We start from the raw sequence: 12,630 nt of genomic DNA, 5'->3' as shown, positions 1-12,630 counted from the left end.
ACCTCCTTTATCATGTGCATTGACGGTGATAAATAGCTCATACAATTGCAACATGCAATGCCTATAAAAGCCAACGGATAAGAATCTTCGACCATTAACTAAAAAGATTACGTCACCCAACACTAACATAATTATACTAAGACCTAGAATTAATGAAGATATTTTAAAGTTTTTTTTTAAATTATCCAAAATTCTCACTTGTTATAAATTTAATGTTTTTTTCTTATTTATTAAGGTATCCATTAAAGCGAATTCAGTAACTATTATTCCATATTTTATAAGCTCGTAAAGTTGTTTCATACTCAAAGCGAATATTGAACTCTTGATCATTGATTAATATAGAAAAAACTATCTTCTTACCTAACTCTTAGGGTTAAATTAATATTTTTAAAAATAAATTTATTATGAGCGGACTTATGAAACGTTTTTTCTTAAAGTTAATTGTACCAAACATCTTCATTCTAAATTAGTCTCCAAACTTCAAATCATTCTAATTGCATCTCTAAACTATTTAAGATATATCAATTAAGTCATTTCGTTACCAAAATTGTTAATGTTATATGATATATCGATCTTATGTGACATAATTTAAAATAATAAAAAATTGAACATTGTAAAAATAAATATTTTAAGAATCTTAGCTTTGAGGTTTTCAAACTTTTATAAACAATTTATTTTTCACTCTCTTTTTTCAATGTTTTTTCCGTTCTAATTATTTAAACTTTCATTTTAAATTTAGCTACATAAATTTGATGTTCCATTTAACAGTTAAATTAATTGTTTTGATAGCGAAAGGACCTTATTGATATAATATTGATAATTTAGAATTATAATTAGAGTTTGGAATTTAAAAACTAAAGAACCCTCTTAAGGAGGAGGGCACTCCAGATACTTCATTTTTATTATCCTTTTCTTATCTGCTCCTTCATTAGAACTCCTTCCCCCTATTTTTCCACTTCTACTGATATTGTATGTAACACCCTTAACCCACATCTGTTGCTAGAATAGGGTTACAAGATGTTACCGAAGTTTACAGAATAATTACACATAAATTCCATTATTTACTTATATTCACATCAAAGTTATCTACTCGAGTCATAGTCACTAAATTATTTATATCTTAAGCTAAAAAACTCTAAATTAAGATCCGTAAAAAGCATTTGAAACTAGACTCACATATCTTTCTACCATAAAATTTTCAGAATTTATGGATTAGCCAAAAAGTACAGTTTATTCTTCAAAGTTACCATTATTCTGTTATTTGAAAGTTTCAGCCTTTATTTACTAAAAATTAATTATCTCATAGTACGAAATTCGGGTGATGTTCCCGTTTGCTTATTTTGAAACTAGACTCATTAAGGATTTTAAAAATATAAGTTATAACTCATAAATATTCTTTAACAATTTTTAATGATTTTCCTAAGTCAGAATAGGGGAGCTCGAAATCACTTTGACCTTGTCTAACAAAAATTCAAGTATCTCATAATATTAAAGTCTTTTGCTTACAACGTTTATTCTATATGAAACTAGATTCAATAGGCTTTAATTTCATATCTTATTCAACCTCTAATTTGATTTCCAAAATTTATGGTGAATTTTCAAAGTCGAACTACTGCTACTAATCAAAAACTGTTTTAGTGCAAAATATTGTTAACTAGTTTATAACATCTTTACTTCATTTCATTTAAACTCTATACATGCCATATAAATCTTTAAACATAAAACAAAAAGCTACCTGGATTGATCTGGATAGTGAGCTCTGTTGTAATGATCTGATCTACCAACTTCCCTTTAATTCAATCTACATAAAAATATCAAACACACACAAGTAAGCTTATTGAAGCTTAGTAAGTTCATAGCTTTAAAAGTAATGCTTACCAAACATAATATTTCCAAACAATAACAAAACATTTACTAAAGCTCCCTACCATTCACAACCACTGTTATAATACTTCACATAGTTGAGCTCAAAATTAACAACTACTCAATCTCTTTCATTTGGTTCACTCCTCTTGTATTACTTATTATCAAATTAGGAAACGGCTTACGAAATTGAGTACGTCGTTGCTCAGTGCCACGATTCACAACTCAGTATGGTTTGCCTCATTTAAATACCATACCTGCATTTCACATTTCGGTATGGGAAATGTCATACCTATGTTTCTTAACTCAGTATGAATAATACCATACTTACGTTTCACAACTCAATATGGTTGATATCATACCTACGTTTCACAACTCAGTATGGATGATACCATACCTACGTTTCACAACTCAGTATGGTTAATATTATACGTTACGTTTCACACTTTGCTATTGTAATGACCCAAAATTCACGAGCATCAAAAAAGTGCAATATCGGGCCTCCATTTTAGTGAAATGAGTTCGCAAATAATTATTAGAAAGTGTGCCTAATTAGGTGAATTTAGCTTAATTAAGAGTAATTAGAAAAAAAGACTAAAATGAATAAAGGGTAAAAGTTGAATTGTAGATTAAAAGAAAATAAAAGGATTAAAATGAAAATTAAGCCATTAACAAGAAATGAGGCTACATATATTTAATAAAAATCTAAGATTTTTATGTTATATTTTAATTATATAATTAATTATTTAGATATAAATTATGTTAGATTAATTTAAAATAATTATATTATAATATTTTTATATGATAAATAAATTGAAATTATGACAAATGGATGGTAATGGTAATGTACAAATGTAAAATACATATGTTTACATTTTTAATACATATATTTGTTATTAAATAGATATTTATTATTATAATTATTAATTATTATTTAATTGATATTATATTATTATAAAATAAATTAAAATAAAGACAAATATATGGTAATAAAATATACATGTGTAATAATTATATTTTACAATTGTAATATATTTATTTAATTACTTATTATTTAAGTAAATATATTTTTATTATATTAAAATATTAAAATATTAAAATAAATAAAATAAGGACAATTGGATGGTGATGATAATAGATAAGTGTAAAATATATATGTGTACAAATGTAATATAAATATTTGTTATTAAATAGATATTTATTATAGTAATTATTATAATATATATATATATAAGATGTAAAGTAAATAAAAAGGGAATGAAAAGAAAGAAGCAGAAGGAAAGAACAGAATAGCAAACGCGAAAGAAAGAAAGGAGAAAAAAGAAAAAACTAGGGATTGGAAGCTTTAAGCTTTAAAAGGTAAGTCAATTAAGTCCTTTTTATTTAATTTTGATATTTTTGAAGTTTTAAAATAAGGTTTTGATGAAATTAAGTTAATATTTTGGAAGTTCATAGGTTTTCAAATATAGCTCATGTTGAACAAACATATGAATTAGGGGTTTAATTGAATGAATTTCAAGTTACAAGTGATAAAGGGATTAAATTGTAAAAGAAGCTATAAGTTTTGTGACTGAGGGATTAAATTGAAAGAAATTTTAAATTAGGGTTTTATTATAAATACCTGATAGTTAGATTGAATTTGATAGGAATTTGAATAAGAATGAAGTAAGAATTAAGTTGGTAAAGTAAATGAGTTAATTGGGACCTAATTGAAAATTAGGTGTAAATTGAATAGAAATTCAATTATTTGTTATAATTATTACAGTAATTAATGGAATAATAATTTTAATTTTCAGATCTAACAAGGAACCCGAGGCATCGGCATCGAAAGGAAAGGAAAAAGTTGTCGAAGAGCAATCGAATAAATTCAAGTTTGTATTACTATAATTAAAATTTATTTACTTAAATAAAAATAATTAAATAAATATATTACAATTGTACAAATATAATTATTACACATGTATATTTTTATTACCGTACATTTATCTTTATTTTAATTTATTTCATAATAATATAATATTACATTTGTACATTATCATTACCATCCACTTGTCATAATTTCAATTTATTTATCATATAAAAATCTTATAATATAATTATTTTAAATTAATTTAACATAATTTATATCTAAATAATTAATTATATAATTAAAATATAATATAAAAATCTTAGATTTTTATTACATATATGCCACCCAATTTTTGTTAATGGCTTGATTGTCATTTTAATCCTTTTTATTTTCTTTTAATCTACAATTCAACTTTTACCCTTTATTCATTTTAGTCCTTTTTCTTAATTACTCTTAATTAAGCTAAATTCACCTAATTAGAACCTAATTAGGCACACCACTAGTTTTGTAACGCCCCTAACCCGAATCCGTCACCGGAATAGAGTTACGGAGCATTACCGGAGTTACCGATTCATTTATCAGATATTTTATTAATCCGATATCTTTTCTTTTCCACGTTCAAGTCTCGTATTCAAGTCATCCGGATTTTTATAAAGAAATTTGATCGTCGTTTCATTTATTTCATGTTATAATACATTCAACTAATGCTCTAAACAAAATTATCATTTTACCCCTAAACTTTTAATTAATGACGATTTCATCCTTAGGTTAAAATAAAATAAAATTATTGCAATTTAATCATTATTTCCAGCTGTTATTCTCACACAAATTGATAACAACCTATGAATTCCATAAAATGTCAGAATTTTCCATAATTTTAACACTTTTCAATTTAATCCTTAAAACATGTTTTTCCCTGATCTTGAGCTAAATTAATAATTTCATTCAATTTTGTAATTTAAATAATAAAATAATTCATTTCATGCAAATTGGTCATTTCTAACTTTTTTTTACAAAATTGCCCATAAAATTTTACTTTTATTCAATTTAGTCCATGAGCCTAAAACATACAAATTAGCCATGCTAGCTGAATATTCATACATATTTTCCTCCTCCTCCTCTCCATTCCACATCCTTATTTTATATAACATGCAACAAGTAACATTATCAATAATTTCACTATTTACTTATGTATATTCAAAACTGTCCATTTGCGTCATAGTCACTAAATTATTTATATCTTAAGCTACTGAACTCAAAATTAAGATCCGCTAATTTTTCCTGAAACTAAACTTACTTATCTTATTACCATAAAATTTTCAAAATTTTGGTTTAGCCAATAAGTACAGTTTATTCTTTAAAGTTTCCCTTGTTCTGCATTGTCTATGATTCGACCCTTCTTCACTAAGAATTAATTATCTCATCGCATTTGAGATTTGGATGATGTTCTGCTTATTTATATTGAAAATAGACTCTTTAAGGATTTTAAACATATAAATTTAATCCCTTAATTATTTTTCTCAATTTTGATGATTTTCCAAAGTCGAACAGGGAACCCAAATCATTCGACATTGTCTCACAAAACTTATTATATCTCATGATTTACAATTCCATTACTTACACCGTTTCTTCTATAAGAAACTAGACTCAATAAGATTTAATTTCATATTTTATTCATCCTCTAATTAGATTTCTAAAATTTTTGGTGATTTTTCAAAGTTAAACTATTGCTACTGTCCAAAACTGTTTTAGTGCAAAATGTTGATTTTCATTTTGCCCCAAATTTCACAGTTCTTACAATTCAGTCCTTACTTAATTAACCCCTCAATTAAACTAATTTTCTCAATTAATACTTTTCCTAGACATTATAAGTTATTTCATAACTATTGAAATTCAGAATTTCCACATAAAACTCTAACTTCAAACTCTTTTACAATTTAGGTCCCAAACATTCACTTTCTATTCAATTCTTTCAATAAAATCAGCATATAAACAATTTAAAGCTCTAATTCTATATCAAATCATCATATAATTCCAGCACATATTCATAGAAACTTTCAATTTCTTTCATAGAATCAAGAACTAATGAATTCAACAAATGGACCTAGTTGTAAAAGTCAGAAAAATACAAAAAATTCAAGAAATAATCAAGAATTGAACTTACTTGAAGTAAAAATATGAAAAACCAGCTTAAGGGAACTCTTCCATGGTGTTTTTGCTGATGAGAATGCAGAAAAATAAAGAGAAATCTAGATAATTCCACTTTAGTCCTAGCTTTATTAAGTAAATTTTGCAATTTTTCAATTTTGCCCTTATTTTCTTGGTGATTTCATGCTCTTGTCGTCCAGCCCAAATAGACCTTGGGTCTATTTGCCTTTTAAACCCTCTTTATTTTATCATTTAAGCTATTTAATCATTTCCCACAAATTTGCATTTGATACAATTTAGTCCTTTTTGTTCAATTAGCTATCAAGACTTTAAAATTTCTTGTGAAACTTTAATACTAACTTATTAACACTCCATAAATATTTATAAAAATATTTATGGCTCGATTTAAAATTCACGAGGTCTCGATACCTCGTTTTCAATTCTAATTATTTTAATATATATATTTTTGTACATTTCACTATTTCAAAATTTTTCCTAACTTCACATTTAACTTATACTCACTAAATTAATAATATTTCCTACTCAATTTTCGGATTTAGTGATCTCGAATCACCGTTCGACACCATTGAAAATTAAGGTCATACAACCCTTCCCCCCTTTAGGGATTTTCGTCCTCGAAAATCTTACCAGAAGAAGTTGCTTTCAACACTCATATGACACCTTTACTAACTTCTCAGAATCACAATTTGATTTAACCTCGAATATATTTTTTCATTCACCTTTAAACTCTAGAACACAATGTTGGAACATCTTGTCAAAATTCTAAATTACCTCTCGGGGATACATATACTCGGTGATCATCAAATGAAAACTTTGTACCCTCTTGAAATGATCATACAGATCTTTCTTTGTCAAATGAACAACCATAAACTAAATAACATTTTCCTTTCCGATGTTAATGACAATCCCAATTCAAATCTATAGTCATTCTATCTCATAACACACTAGTATTATCATTGATCGCAATAATCCTAAATGTTCTTAATGTTCGAAACACTTGCTAACAAATAGACATCGAACATGAACTCAAAGATATTATGTAACGCTTCGTGCAATCACTAGTACATCTAACTCACAAGAAGATAATAAAGATCTTGATAATTTCTCAAAGAAAGCCAGAAGAAAAACACTGCTTATTGACTCTGGACTTCCATCATAACAGAGATAATATATTTCCCGCATGTATAAAACAAAATCATAATCAGTAGAAACATAAGAATAGTCTCACATAAATTTTTACCATTAACTTCATTTCCAACATATTAAAATAGAATTCCAAGAAGATGAAGAAATGACGACCATAAACCGACCAGACCAATAGGGCTTTCGTCTAACATCATAATTAACTAGCATCCTCAAAACATCAGAACTCCACCAGAGACTGAACAACCACACAGACATATCTCTGAGGATAAAAGAATATATAGAATACCCATAAAAGATTATCATATTCGTTTCAACTGTAACTATCACACACAGACATCTTTACTACTCAATTATCATTTTTTTTTTTACTAATTCTGTCATCATGAACCCCGCATCATTCCATTCACTAACGAAAACCAATTCGGGAAAAATTTCAGCAAACACATATTCAGACATTGTATTTGAATAAGTCGACTAGCCGAGGTTAACTTTTTCTTTAACCGTGATATTACGTAATCTGAATGATCTTTAGAATAATCTGATATCTTTTTTTTTTTTAACTGTATTTACTTGTCAAACTATTTTCAACTCCGTCTGCATTATTAATTATTCCATTACTGTACTCATTAGTTTCACATTTGTGAACTTATTCAACATTTTTTTTTGTAAATTTTCATTATAAAATACTACATTGGTAAGAGGGTGAGGTCGTAAAGCCTCTAACTGAGTTCTCATAAATACACACATATAACTTAGCGTTTATCATCAACATCATATCATCACAATTACATAATTCACTTCAAACAAATTAACATACATGATTATGTTACACGAACTTTTCAATTATCCATTTCAAACTAGTGTACTTAAACATACATTCCATGAATTTTGAGTAAATTTACTCATAGCATTTACTTAACCAAACAAGTCAGACACATAATATCATATGAATGCCACACAAACAGAGATAAGTTTATCACAATATAAACTTTCATTTCATTCACGTTTCATCATTTCTCAACTTTTGATTATCTCATTTCGTGCATTGTCACATACATGTCATGAACTTCTATTCTTGCATTTCTAAGTTCCTTCTCATCATAAACACATTTCAAATATCTCAATATCACTAACTCATACTTCTCTTACCATATACATAATTTAAATTTAACATTTAATAATAAATAATTTGAATTATAGTAATATAATTGTCTGTTGAGTATGTTTGTACTCAGTGGTATTACCATAATTCAAATTATAAATACTATAATAAATAATAGACATCAAACATGTAACAATATAAGCCATATGTGTCAATTATGCTTTAATTTCATATCTCGGCAATAGTCTTTCATCAAATGGCATCATATATCATCTATATTATCTTTAATCAATTCATGAACCTTTGGTTCAAGCTTTCAATCTCATATCTCTATTTTAATTCACAATTCACATTTCTTTTCATAATTCCACTTTTTCACACTTTCTATAGTTTAATCGATCAAATTCATTCGATTTTCTTATTTCATTTACTCAACCCTATTAACATAACTCGGACTCAGACGGATACACGGATCCAACCAAACACACCAGTAAGGCACATTGTGCCTAAAACGGTACATAGTACCTGAAACGACACATTTGTTATTAAATAGATATCTATTATTATAATTATTAATTATTATTGTTATTTAATTGATATTATATTATTAAGAAATAAATTAAAATAAAGACAAATGTATGGTAATAAAAATATACATGTGTAATAATTATATTTGTACCATTGTAATATATTTATTTAATTACTTTTTATTTAAGTAAATAGATTTAAATTACAGTAATACAAACCTAGATTTATTCGATTACTACTCGACAACTTTTTCCATTCCTTTCGATGCCAATGCCTCAGGTTCCTTGTTAGCTATAAAAATTAAAATTATTATATAATTAATTACAGTACTAATTATAACAAATAATTGAATTTCTATTCAATTTACACCTAATTTTCAATTAGGTCCTAATTAACTCATTCACTTTACCAACTTAATTCTTACTTCATTCTTATTCAAATTCCTAGCAAATTCAATCTAACTATCAAGTATTCATAAGAAAACCTTAATTTAAAATTTATTTCAATTTACTCCTCAATCATAAAACTTATAACTTCTTTTATAATTTAACCCCTTTAGCACTTCTAATTTGAAATTCATTCAATTAAACCCCTATTTCATATTTTTGTTCAACATGAGCTATATTTGAAAACCTGTGAACTTCCAAAATATTAACTTAATTTTATCAAAACCTTGTTTTAAAACTTCAAAAACATCAAAATTAAGTAAAAATAACTTAATTGACTTACCTTTTAAAGCTTAAAATTTACAATCCCTAGTTTTTCCTTTTTCTTTTCTTTTTCTCCTTTCTTTCTTTCCCGTTTGCTATTCTGTTCTTTCCTTCTGTTTCTTTCTTTTCTTTATTTTCATTCCCTTTTATTTACTTTATATCTTATATATATTATAATAATTACTATAATAAATATCTATTTGATAACAAATATTTATATTACATTTGTACACACATATATTTTACACTTGTCTATCATCATCACCATCCAATTGTCCTTATTTTATTTATTTTAATATTTTAATATAATAAAAATCTATTTACTTAAATAAAAATAATTAAATAAATATATAATTGTAAAAATATAATTATTACACATGTATATTTTATTACCATACATTTGTCTTTATTTTAATTTATTTCATAATAATATAATATCCATTAAATAATAATGATTAATAATTATAATAATAAATATCTATTTAATAACAAATATATGTATTACAAATGTAAACATATGTATTTTGCATTTGTACATTAGCATTACCATCCACTTCTCATAATTTCAATTTATTTATCATATAAAAATCTTATAATATAATTATTTTAAATTAATTTAACATAATTTATATCTAAATAATTAATTATATAATTAAAATATAACATAAAAATCTTAGATTTTATTACATATCGCCGCCTCATTTCTTGTTAATGACTTAATTGCCATTTTAATCATTTTTATTTTCTTTTAACTACAATGCAACTTTTACCCTTTATTCATTTTAGTTCTTTTTTCTTAATTACTCTTAATTAAGCTAAATTCACCTAATTAGAACCTAATTAGGCACACCACTAGTTTCATAAATGTTTCTAATAACTATTTACGAACTCATTTCACTAAAACGGAGGCCCGATATTGCACTTTTCTGATGCTCGTGAATTTTGGGTCATTACAGCCATGGATCAACCGTGGTCTTATTCGTTAATTCATCACATGTCACGATACGAACGTACTCAATCCTGCGTTTTTCCTAATTTGAATTTCCACCTTATTCTTTCATTTTAACATAATTTTCACAATCCCACAGTAAATTCATATATAATAACACATTATATCATTCAATCATTCACAAATAAACATGTAAATTCAACCATATGAACTTACCGGCTAGTTTGTAGAAGATATTAAATTTAGGGATTATTTTACAACTTTTTTTCCTCGTTCTTCTTTGGATTCTTATTCTATAATGTAAAATATTTTCACTAATTAGCATTTATTTCATCCCTATTTTACTTCATAATTTATGCTCTTTAATTTTCAAAATTACACTTTTACCTCAAAATTTATATTTTTACAATTTAGTCCCTGCTCAATTCACCAATCAATTGAACTAAATTTTCTCAATTAACATTTTATTTTATCATTATGAACTATTTCACAACCTTTGATATTCTGAATTTCAACACCAACCTCTAATTCACAACTTTTTTTTAAAATTAGGTCCTAAATACCATTTTCTATCAAAATCACTTAATAAAACCACTTTAATGTGAAATTAGAACTTCAATTTCATAATAATTCATCATAAACTTCCCTTGCTTAGCTAGGGTAACTTCCAATTTCACCCACCAAAATAAAAAACTAATGAATTCTATAAGTGAACCTAATTATAAAAGTTATAAAAACATAAAAATTATCAAGAAAAGGCAATAATTAAACTCACATGATGTAAAAATATGAAACACCAGGTTTTAGCAGACCTCCTATGTCGTTTTGGCTGAGAAAATATGAAGAGATCTATAGTTTTTTCAATTTTGTCCTTATTTTATATGTTAAAATTGTAAAATTTCCAATTTTGCCCTTATTTCTCTTATTTTTCTGCTGATTTTCTTGCCCTTGCCGTCCAGCCTATTCACTTTTAGGCTTAATTTTTCTTTAAATCCTCTTTATTTTAACACTTGAGCTATTTAAACCTTCTAGCAAATTTTTCATTTATTACAATTTAGTCTTTTTTTTTAATTGATTGCCCAAACGTTAAAATTTCTCAACCTAACTTTAATACTAACTAAATGACACTTCATAAATATTTATAAAAATATTTATGGCTTGGTTTTCAAATTTAAGGTCTCGATACCTCGTTTTTGACCCATTTACCCTAATAAATTCTTTTAATTCACCAAATTCAGCATTTCACAAATTCTTCTAAATCCTTACTTGACTCATAAATATTAAATTACTATCTTGTTCAATCTTACTTGTCAAATTTAATGATCTCAAATCACTGTTTTCAACACCATTAAAAATTAAGTCATTACATTATGTATCAACACATATATTCAAAATAAATGGTTACCAACCTCCGTGACATTTGCATATGATTAAGGAAGCCTCAGAGAAGTTCAATCTAAGCAGGGGCCTCTTCTTTTAATGAGGCAGTAGAGAGAGGAAACCTAACTCATTACAACATTCAATATTCCACGTTTTCAACCATTTAAACGCCAACAAGGATAATAATGTTGGTTGATATTTTTAAAGAAGTGATTACTCCATCTAGTAATGGAGGGAGAGGCCTGATTTCAAGGCCTTTTCGGGTTTTATCTGATAGGAATTTAAACTTTAAAATCCTCGATTCCTTTATAGTTTTATTCGCCTTTGGTTTATACCAAACATTTTATTTTCATAATTCTTATAATTTGATCCCTAACATAAGTATGGAATGAACTTTTTTTATTTTTTATATACAATATTCAAAATATAATAGAATATCAACTTATTTTAAACAGGTGCCCATATAAGAGTTTTCACTTTTTTAAAATATATATGTATGTAAGCAACCCGATTTTTAGGACAAGTGCCTTTATGACACATGCGATAACAAGTAAGAAAACAAAAACATTTAGTTACATAAAATTAACAAAAGTTCAGTGACACGTCACTTGCCTACCTAAAACTTTATAATTTATTGACAAACCAATAGAGAGCATAAATGCTGGTTGAAGAATTGAATCATGTGACGACAACCCTCGTGCCATTAATCAATATCATGGTAACGTTATCACATTATTTTTAACTACGTACGTGCTTCTAACTACTTTAAAATTTCAACCAATTTTATGTTGATGTAAACAAATCTCCTCTTCTTGATGAAATACTAATAATTATTTACAATTAATTACAAATAAACTGTATCTATTTTAGTAGTGCTTATTTTTAAATGAATATATATATATATATATATATTTAAGGTCATTTATCTCACAGG

The sequence above is a fragment of the Gossypium arboreum genome, chromosome 5 (assembly GCF_025698485.1).
Source record: "Gossypium arboreum isolate Shixiya-1 chromosome 5, ASM2569848v2, whole genome shotgun sequence".
NCBI lineage: Eukaryota > Viridiplantae > Streptophyta > Magnoliopsida > Malvales > Malvaceae > Gossypium > Gossypium arboreum.
This window is presented reverse-complemented; position numbering follows the sequence as displayed.